Raw genomic sequence first — 9,714 nt, 5'->3', positions numbered from 1 at the left:
GTAGGGGGCCAAGGTTCTTTTTAAATTATAACGATGATGTCAGTCTCCCACTTAAAACTTGCAACGGTTTCTCATTGTACTTGAAATTAAATCTAAACTCCTTACCCGGGTCTTTGCCTGCAGCCCTGGGCTCACCCTGTGGTTTCACGCTCTCCCACGCCGGCCTTCTTTCTGCCCCTCAGGCACAAACCAGCATGATCATTCTTGTCTTGGGCCCCATGCAGTGACCCCGCTTCTTCTTTGATTCTACTTTCCTATGCCTTTTCATGAGCTGCCCTTTCTGGCCCTCAGAGCCCTTCTTGAATGCCACCTTCTCTGAGAAGCCCTCCCTGACTGCTTGACCTGCGATGGCCTCTTTCTGTCACCCTGTCACCATCCTCTGCAGAGCACTTACCGCTCTGATATTCTTCTTGTTGAGTTCTTTATTTCTGTCTCTTTCCACTAGAACAGAAGACAGAGCTCATGTTTACTGCAGCACAGTGTCTAGCATGTCAAAGGCCCTCAGGAAATATCTAATGGCTCTGAAGGACTTGCCTTTATACAGCAGAAGACATTTTTTTAAGTTTATTTTTTTAGTAATCTCTACACCCAACATGGGGCTCGAACTCAGGCTGAGATCAAGAGTCACATGCTCCTCCGACTGATCCAGTGAGGTGCCCCTACAGGTGGAGACTTGAATCCTGGGCCTGTACCGTATCATCTAGATGTTCAGAGCCTCACTTTCTTCCTTAGTTAAATGGTGATAGCGATACTGACTTTGCAGGGTTATAAGTATTTGATAGGAAATAATATATAAAAGTGCCTTGAATGGAGGAGATGCCCACAAAAATCCATCCATCCATCCATCCATCCATCCATCCATCCATCAATCATATAATATTTCTCTTCTTTCTCCTCCTTTCTTTAAGCCTGGCTCTGCCAATTTTGAGTCCTGAGACCTTGGTGGATCATTTTTGTTCTCTGGGTTTGATGAGGGGAAGGGACGGACTGTTAGCAGGTCATCAGTACTGACAGTCCAAGTCAGTTATTTTTTATTTGGTGGAAAGAAGCTAGATTCTTTTTTCTCCCCCAGCCACATGGCCAAATGGGCTTCCCTAAGCTACTACAGAGATGCTCCTCCTCTGGCTAAATGGGCACAGTGGGGGAAGTGCAGAACGAAAGCCAGTGAAGAGGACCACCCTTTGAATACTAAGCAGCATCTTAATTTCTCCTTGAATTGGCGAGCTTTATATTACAGGTCTGCTGTTGGCAGATGTGGGGGCGGGGGGAACCTTGATGGTGGCTGAGTTAAATACAGCTGGGATTTACAGTGGAATAAAAGGTGCCAGATTAATAGGGTTTCTTTTCTCTGAACCATAAATTGGAAGCCCTGGTGCCTGATCGGCTACTAAATCTCCAGCCCTGAGGGCTTCTAGACAGAGAGTTCTGGAAGCACCCAGTTGGCAGCCCAAGGTTGGAGCAAATAATGATCTCACCAGGGCTTTTGCTCTGCAAAGGGAGCCGGTTGAAGGGTAGAGGGACCTACCATATTTGCATGGTGGCAATGACATCTGATTCCGCCTCTGAGCATTGGCTAAGAGCCCTTGTGCAGTCATCTCAGGGGATGGCCTGAGCCGAGGCCAGCAGATGAAGGGATGGAGAGGACATGGCAAGTGGCATCGTCATCATGGTTCAGCCGTCTGGAGTTACTTGAACAGGCTTGGTGAGTACCTCCCTGCCCTCCTGCTCCTCGGTGAATGTTGCAGAGGGATGGGGAGTGGCCCAGGGCCTGTGAGGGCCTGTGAAGGCCACCCCTGTCAGCCCCTAGGGACATTTACTTTGACAAAACCCCCTCCAGAGTTTGGAGGAGCAGGGTCAGGGTACAGTGTGAAGGCTGGTGTCCTCACTTGCTCGAAGTCGGGTGGCAGAGGCGGGGACCAGGCTGGAGGGTGATCTGATGGCCCCCTCAAGACTCCCTCCAAGGAAGCCCTCTGGCCTAAGAATGCTAGGGACTAGCCTGAGAGGCAGGGAATCCGTGTCATTTCCTTGTCACAAGAAACTTCGGGGTAGCTGGGATTATGACTGATACCATTGTAGGAACGAGGAGATTGGGTGGTGTGCTCAGAGCTCCACGGTTGGGGTGGCTGCAGCCGAACAAGAGGCAAAGTCTTTGGACTGCTCCGTCTCCACGCTTCCTCCCTTTAAAGCCACCTTCCATCCCACTTTGGCAGGGACTGCTAAACCTTTCAGTGCCTTGATGAAACTTAAAAGAGATGCTCACCCTGGGTGAATGCAGCCCTGTGCCAGCTCTGGATTTTGGCCCCAACTTGCCCTTTTGACTGGGTATTCTTTTGCAGACAATAAAGGGGACAACCCTACACAGTTGTCCTGCGGATGGGAATTCACAGATTCTCAGCTTCAGAGGGAGGCTTCATCACAAAGGCTTGCCATTTACCTTCTCCTCTTCCCTCTGCTCTTTTCAGCAGCCCCTTCAATGGAGTCTCTTCTGGAAATACCCAGACAGCTTACCCAAGCTGCCTGTCTGGGACTTTTCAGTAGAATCCTACCGGGTCCTTCAATCCAGGCAGGAAAACAGAAACAAACAACAGAGGCTGGAGCGAGGGGCTGGGGCTCTAAGAGTCAAATGGAGTCCACCCCCAGGTACCACCTCTTCTGGTGTCTTCTGCTGTCTTCCCGACCAAGCTTGGCACACTCCCAGCCCCTCTCTGAGCCAGTAGTCATTAAGCCGCTTTGGCTAGATCCTCTATGGACATGTAACAGAATATTTATGTCCAACCTGCTTTTTTTTTTTTTTTAAATGTCAACAACTCAACTTATTTTTTGGCTTTTTCTTTGCTGCATTAGAAGAAGTCAATTTCTCTTATAGACAGGAAGGTGACCTTCTCTTGAATAAAATAGAAACATTTTTCCTACTGGCAACTGTGCTTCTGAAGACTAAACTTCCCTGCCTTAACGCAAAAGCAAAACCTCTATCGTGTGAGTGTGTATGTGTGTGCTTACCTGTATATGTGCGTGTATGCTAATTATTTAGGACGACATTAAAATTGCGCTCAGAGGTCCCATAAAAGAGAAGAGTAAAATGAAACTTTCAGGAGAAAGGCAATGCAAGTGTATGCTGCGATTGAGAGGAGACAGGGCAGGAAGGGACAATCTGGGGAATGTGGCACAAGGAGTGTGGTCAGAGCGGAACAGCTGACCTGGGGATGCCAGGCAATTGGGCAGAGATGACCAGTATGGGAGTATGGGAGTTTCTAGAAGGTAAGCTACATCAGGATCTTTGCCATGGGACAAAGTACCTGCTATTTAATTCACATGAGGGGGCCACCTTGCCTGCCCCTAAAGTCCTTGTCATCTCAAACTTCAGTGACTTCCACAGGCTACCAGTCTTCCCCTTCCCACCACCTAGATGCTCCATGGGGCTGTCTCTCTGCAGGGGTCCCAGGTTAATTGCAGTGTTGGAGACAGATCCTAAGTAGGCAGCAAGGAGATGGGGAGGAGATGATATACCGTGTGAAGGGGTTAAGCTGTGCAAGTGAAGGTCTAGGGAGTTAAACATGCGTGCCCTGATATCTCAAATAGGCAACCTCCTCAAAGCTGCTAGATTGTTTTTTGGTGAGAAAAGATTTAATTGTAAAGGCATGAGTGGAGCTTGCAATTTTGAAAAATCCAACCGCAGATTATTTTCTAAAATGAAAGACCCTGTGGTCATGAGCCAAGTTTGCCCCCGTGATTCAACTTCAATAAAACACTGTGAAAATGCAAACCTTTTGGAAAGTGGATTTTTCTAAACCTAACTCAAAATGCAGGCATTTTATTGAGTCCCTTAGATATGAAGCAATAGGTCGTTTTAGACTAAAAGGATAGATATGTGTCGCAAAGAGCCACCCCCCCCGCACCCCCATCTTCTCTCCTCTACCCACATTTAAGCTGGAATGCATTATGGGATTTTCTGAGACCAAACTTCCCAGAAGCAAGACTCACTGGATTCTGTAGTTAGAAAGGATCTCAGAAGTCATCTGGTCTACCCTCCCACCTGTTGTAGCAAAATCCTGCTGATGATTGGATGAGTGGCCACTCAAGGACAAGGACAATTAGATTTTCACTGGTTTGTCTGGTTTTGGTTTCCTAGCACCTGGAGTATCATTTGACCAGGTGCTCAGTGAGTGTTGACTGAGTGTTGAGTATCTGAATGCATGTCTCTCAGTGACAAAGACGGTTTCCTTAACCAAAACTCTACTCGGGCTCCTCTGGGCTTTCTTCTCCCCAGAGCCCTGACTTTGGGTTTCTGTGTTCATCTTTTCATTGTCTGATTTTAGTAAGAATTCTGCTAAATCAGTTTTTTTTTTAATTTTTAAGACTTTATTTATTCCTGAGTGACACAGAGAGAGACACAGAGAGAGGCAGAGACACAGGTAGAGGGAGAAGCAGGCTCCACGTGGGGAGCTCGATGCAGGACTCGATCTCGGGAATCCAGGATCATGCCCTGGGCCAAAGGCAGGTGCCCAACGGCTGAGCCACCCGGGCCTCCCAGAATTCTGCTAAATCAGTTTAAACAGAATCCCCCACCCTCTATATCTTATCACCCTCGACATCTGATCAAATTCCTCATTCCCCACCCTTCTCCATGGCATTTCTGATAATCCCGGTGTGCCTTTAGCTGGAATCCTACTAGATGGATTTAGCCAGAATCCCCTCTGACCCCTGATGTTACTGCTTACTAATTTTTTATCCACTGACTCTCCTTGCTCCTTGGCTTTAAATTCTCACTTTTCCTTATATTTGAAGCTAAGCCTAAACTGGGGGGACCTCTCTCTGGAGCCACAAGATTTCCTTATAGTAGCTCCCTTTGAATAAAGTCTCTCCATCTTTGACAAGTGTCATGAATAATTTTTAACATCAGTAGCCACTTGGAGTCACGTGGGGGCAGGGTGCTCACTATCTCAGAAGGTAACGTACTGTTTGTGTAGATCATGATGATTATGAGGAAGTTGTTTAAATTGAGTCAAAATCTGGTTTCTTGCAAATTTTCTACATGTGTCCTGGTTCTGCTCTCTGAAGCCTGCTCCTTCATTGTCTTACTGTAGCTTTTACTATCCTGCTTTCCCCTGGTGTTCTTTTTTCAGTGGCCTGTGACCTCATGCTTGTCCCTGCTGATCTGGAACATTTCCAGTAAAATGTTTAACTCACAGATGCCTCACCAGGGCAGTTTAGGTCTCCCCTTTCCTCTTGGCCTTGTTCACGTTGACTAGACATGTCTTAGGTACCCTCCTTTCTCAGCTGCCTGCTATTACAGAAAACTAGCTAAAAGAGAAGATATCTCTGGTGGAGATATTATCAGTGATTCTAATTTTTTTCTTTATGTTTTCTTATGATAACGGTAAATGTTTACAATGAGAATCCCTTACTTTAATGATCTGGGGAGAAAAAAAAAACCAATATAGCTATATCTATTGTGGAGGAAAAATATCGATAAACTAATTTATAATAGAGTGTTGGTGAACAGCATTAGGCTAGAGAAACTTTATCAAATATCTATTAAGTACCAGGCACTGAACTAGGTAATACAGAGATAAACAAAACTTACTTTTTCCTTCAAGTAGCACCCAGTTACCTTGCTCAAACAATTATGCCCTAAGAAAACAAGATGCCCGGTTGGTATGGGAGCACGAAGGAGGTGCAGAGAAAGTAAACTGGGGAAAGAAAAAAAAAAAGTAAATTGGGACAGCAGCAAAGAACTTTAAAAAATAGATGATCAACAGGTAATGAAGAGCAGGGAGCCAAATGTGAAGATGTGTGGATGTGCAAGAGATTGTGTACCCTTTAGGGGGCTCCCAGGGGTTTGGTGGGTTGGGGAGGCAGGGTGTGAAGCAGGGAGAGGCAGGAGTGAGGCAAGAGGGCACCAAGATCATGAAGAACTGGCCACTAGAGGTTTAGACTGCCTTCTGTGTGTGTGCCAGGGGGTTGGCAGTGAATCAAGAGGCGGGTAGGGTGAGAGCCTTTAAACAAAGAGAACTAATAACTGTGTCCAGAGAAATGATCTGTAATGATAGAATTTCTGGCAACGTGGTGGTTAGCAGGAAAGATTCCTGGGTGTGTGGGAGGGAAGAAGAGGGATATATGACCTTTATCGTTCATGGATGATAGACAATACTGGCCCCGTCTCTTCCTTCTGCACTGCCACCAGAAATGGCTAAAGGAATTGTGCAAAGTTTAAGAACACGTATTCTAGAACCAGTCTTCTTAAATTTGAATCTCAGCTCTACTATTATCTCTGAAATCTTGGGCTTTTTGTGTCTCGTTTCCTCATATGTAAGGTGAGAATAATAATAATAATACCCACTTTATTGGGCTGTTGGGAAGATTAAATGAATTCACATATGTCAAGCTCTTTGAGCCCTGCTTGGCATTTAGGAAGTAATGTGTTTGTATTAAGTATGTCTTAGCTTCTGAAGGTATAACCAAACTAACATGAGTTTTCTCCTGGGTGAGTCATAGATCAAAACTACACCAGGTGGAACTGTCACACAAAGTAAACTTTATTTGTGGCAAATAAGGAGACTGTGGGGCATAACTTCTAAAGCCATGACTCCCCAAGCAAGAGTGAGTTTATTTAGGGTTAGGATGAATATTGAGAAAGGGGAGCCTTGTCATCATATGCAGAGGTGAGAATAAGGTCACACACGTGCCTTAAGGAAACATGTCTATACTTCCATTCATTGTACGTTATGTAGACAAGGCTTGTGCTCCTCCTTGGGGGAGACTTTAGGATTATAATGAGATGAAGGTAATTGTCAGTGACTCCATGGTCCATCTATGCAAGCTTAAGTCGGGGGTTGAATTCAATCTGGTCTGGGTGGTCTGGCCAACCAGAGGTCTTCGTCAGGGCAGTTGTTATTGCTTAAGGGGTAGTTCTGATTTTCATCACGGGATGCTATGCCCATCGGGTCTCTTGACTGAGTTACGAGATAAGCCGGAAAGAAGAGCTTAAGGAGAAACTTGGGACAAAGGTCAGTGAGTACAAGCAGGTAGACAGTAAAGGTCAGATCTTAGAATTTAGCAGGTGACAAAGGAGACCAGAATATGCCTCTCCAAAATGTGCCTCTTTGGCATCTGGATTATTTTGAGCTACAAAGCCATTGAGAACCAGCAGATGCAGGAAAAGCTCTAAAAAGAGGGCAAAAATTTTCCTTTTATAAAGCAAATTTTAATTCATAGAGATGTCTCTCTTGCCCATACCAGGAAGAGGACTCTTAACTACTCATTTAATGGAGAAGGCGCCATTTAAATCTGTGTAATGAACCTTCCTTTTTTTTTTTTTTGTAATGAACCTTCCTAAACAATACCTGTTTACCATGCTTTTCCATCAGCTGCCCATAACTTGCTTCCACGAACTACCCCCCTTTACCCAGAAGTCCCAAACCCTTTTTCCTTTGTTTAGCCTAAGATGGTATATAAATCCAAATGCAAATAACCCCTTTGAGTTGATTACTGGATACTTCCATGTATCCTCCAGTAGGGCACATGTAAATAAATTTCTTTTCTTTCTTTCTTTTTTTCTTTTGTTAATCTACAGGGCCCCTGCTGAAGAACCTAAGAAGGTGATGGGGTGGAAAAAATTTCCCTACCTCCTTTTTAATTTCTTTAGCTGGTGTAATAAGTAGATTGATATAAAACAGATTAATAGGAGTAAAAAATAATTTTGTATGTACAGGAGCCCCCACAAAAATATGAGGCTCCAAAGGGCAGCCAAGGGACACCTGGGTGGCTCAGCAGTTGAACTTCTGCTTTCGACTCAGGGTGTGATCCCAGGATCTGGGATCTGGTCCCACATCGGCCTCTCAGCATGGAGCCTGCTTCTCCCTCCTCCTATGTCTCTGCCCCTCTCTGTGTGTCTCTCGTGAATAGATAAATAAAATCTTTTAAAAAACAAAAACAAAAAAACAAAGGGCAGCCAAGTAAATGAGGCTTATATAACATCCTGAACTAAGGAGAGGGGTAGGAGTCTAGGGATCCAAAGGGAAGGAAAACCATTAATAGGAAGGCAGAAGAGATGGTTGGGAAACAGAGGTTGCCCTATTATGCAGATGATTTTCTTAAATAAAAAGATGTCCCTGCTAATAGCTTTCTCCCTGGTACCGGTTCTCTTTCCAATGTAAATTCAGGCAGTTGAGAGGGAGGTAAAGAACTGTTCCTGAATCTGCTGGGTTTTGATTACCTTTAGCTCAAAGTAATCCTCTTGGCAAAGAGACAGAGTTTGGGATTGCAGAATGTGCTGCCCTGCAATGGGCAAAGGGGAAAAAAAAATCTCCTTGACACTCCTCATTATTGTTCTATCTATGAAGGAGGAAGAAGGACCAAAAAGGAGTTGGAGTTAGAAGCAGCATGCCTCCATCACTAATTGATTGTGTGACTTTGGCAATTTAACCTCTACCAACCCCAGTTTTCCTGTTGGAAATGCAAATGATAATTCCCACCTCGCAGGGTCTTGTGGGGATCAAATAAGATAATGGATGCAAAAACACTTTATAAATTGTAAATTGTCGAATACCAGGCACAAGCTTAATATTATCTCACAGTCTTCCCACAAAGAGGGCAGGGCTGGGTCTCTCTATTTAACAGAGAAACTGAGGGCTAAAGGGGTGCAGTCATTTACCACAATTCTGCAGATCTGGGTCAGGTCCGGCTTGGGACTTGCCTCTGCACTCAGCAATTTCCCCACGGGGTCTGGTCAAGTAAGCTCTGCTGGCCACATCCAGACCCAGAATACACATAAATAAGAGCAAAATCCTGGGCCAGCCCCCATCTGCCACTTCGCTGGGTTCTAATTGCCTCTTACTTCAGAAATAGGAATAATTAAACTGAGCTTTATTTTAATAGGCCTCAGGTCAGGCTCGGCCTTCTGCATCCTTGGTCAATTTCCCCCATGTTTCTGGGCTAATCTTAGGGAGAGGAAACTGTCCTGAAGTGGTTCATTTGCATCAAAACCACTATAATTTGTAAGTAAATGGCATTGCTTTTAAATGCAAAGAAGCATCCGAGAGTTGACGGAACAGACTGTCTTTGATTCTTCAAAAAAATTGCAACCCCTAATGTTCTGGAAATAATCTTTCCTTCTCTCCAATTACACCCATCCCAGGAGGAGCCCCTTTCACCCCTCTTCAAAATATAGCCATTAGAGTTTCTCCAATCAAGGGCGGCTCTCCTTGCCCACAGGGAGACTTATTTGAGGAACAGTTCTCAACTGGGCAGACCCTTTGAGATGCTAGCAAGCGCCCAGCGTTGGGAAACAAAGATGAATAAGATATTATCACAGCCAACAGAAGGTTTACAATCTCTGAAGGGAGAGAAGGCTGCAACGTAGGTAGCAGAAGGCTCAATATGGTGTTTTAAAAGGGTGAAAAGCAACTCATGACTTAGAGTCTGAAAACGCTTGGGAGATTAAGAAAGTTGTGGAGAGAAGGTGGTTACTCAGGTGGACTCCGAAGGTTGATAGGATTTCTCCACCAGGACAGTTCTCCACCGTCCCCAATGCCCCATACTCACCTCGCAATCTCAGGTCAGCTGCTGTGCTCAACCCTTAGTCTTGTGCATTTGACAGTCCATCCTAGTGTTAAAGCATTGCTCCCTGCAGGATTCCACTGGGAAGTAACTTTGCCATTTTCGGGGAAGAAGAATTTCCTCTGCCCTTTCAGGGTCCTTCTGGCTAGACAAAGA

At 45.1% G+C, this 9,714-nt stretch overlaps 1 long non-coding RNA gene across 3 annotated transcripts in view; it reads left to right on the top strand.

Moving 5' to 3' along the window:
- Positions 1-1,358: 1,358 nt before the first annotated feature.
- The window catches only part of LOC119872493, a 44,229-nt gene continuing 35,873 nt past the window's right edge, over positions 1,359-9,714 (top strand). For all 3 annotated transcript variants that reach the window (XR_005361880.1, XR_005361879.1, XR_005361878.1), the window contains exon 1: positions 1,359-1,702. This is a non-coding gene — a long non-coding RNA (uncharacterized LOC119872493). The remainder of the gene's footprint in view (positions 1,703-9,714) is intronic.

This window comes from Canis lupus, chromosome 7 (genome assembly GCF_011100685.1).
Source record: "Canis lupus familiaris isolate Mischka breed German Shepherd chromosome 7, alternate assembly UU_Cfam_GSD_1.0, whole genome shotgun sequence".
Taxonomy (NCBI): domain Eukaryota; kingdom Metazoa; phylum Chordata; class Mammalia; order Carnivora; family Canidae; genus Canis; species Canis lupus.
Note: the sequence above shows the minus strand (reverse complement) of the source record. Positions and strands in the feature narration are given on the sequence as shown.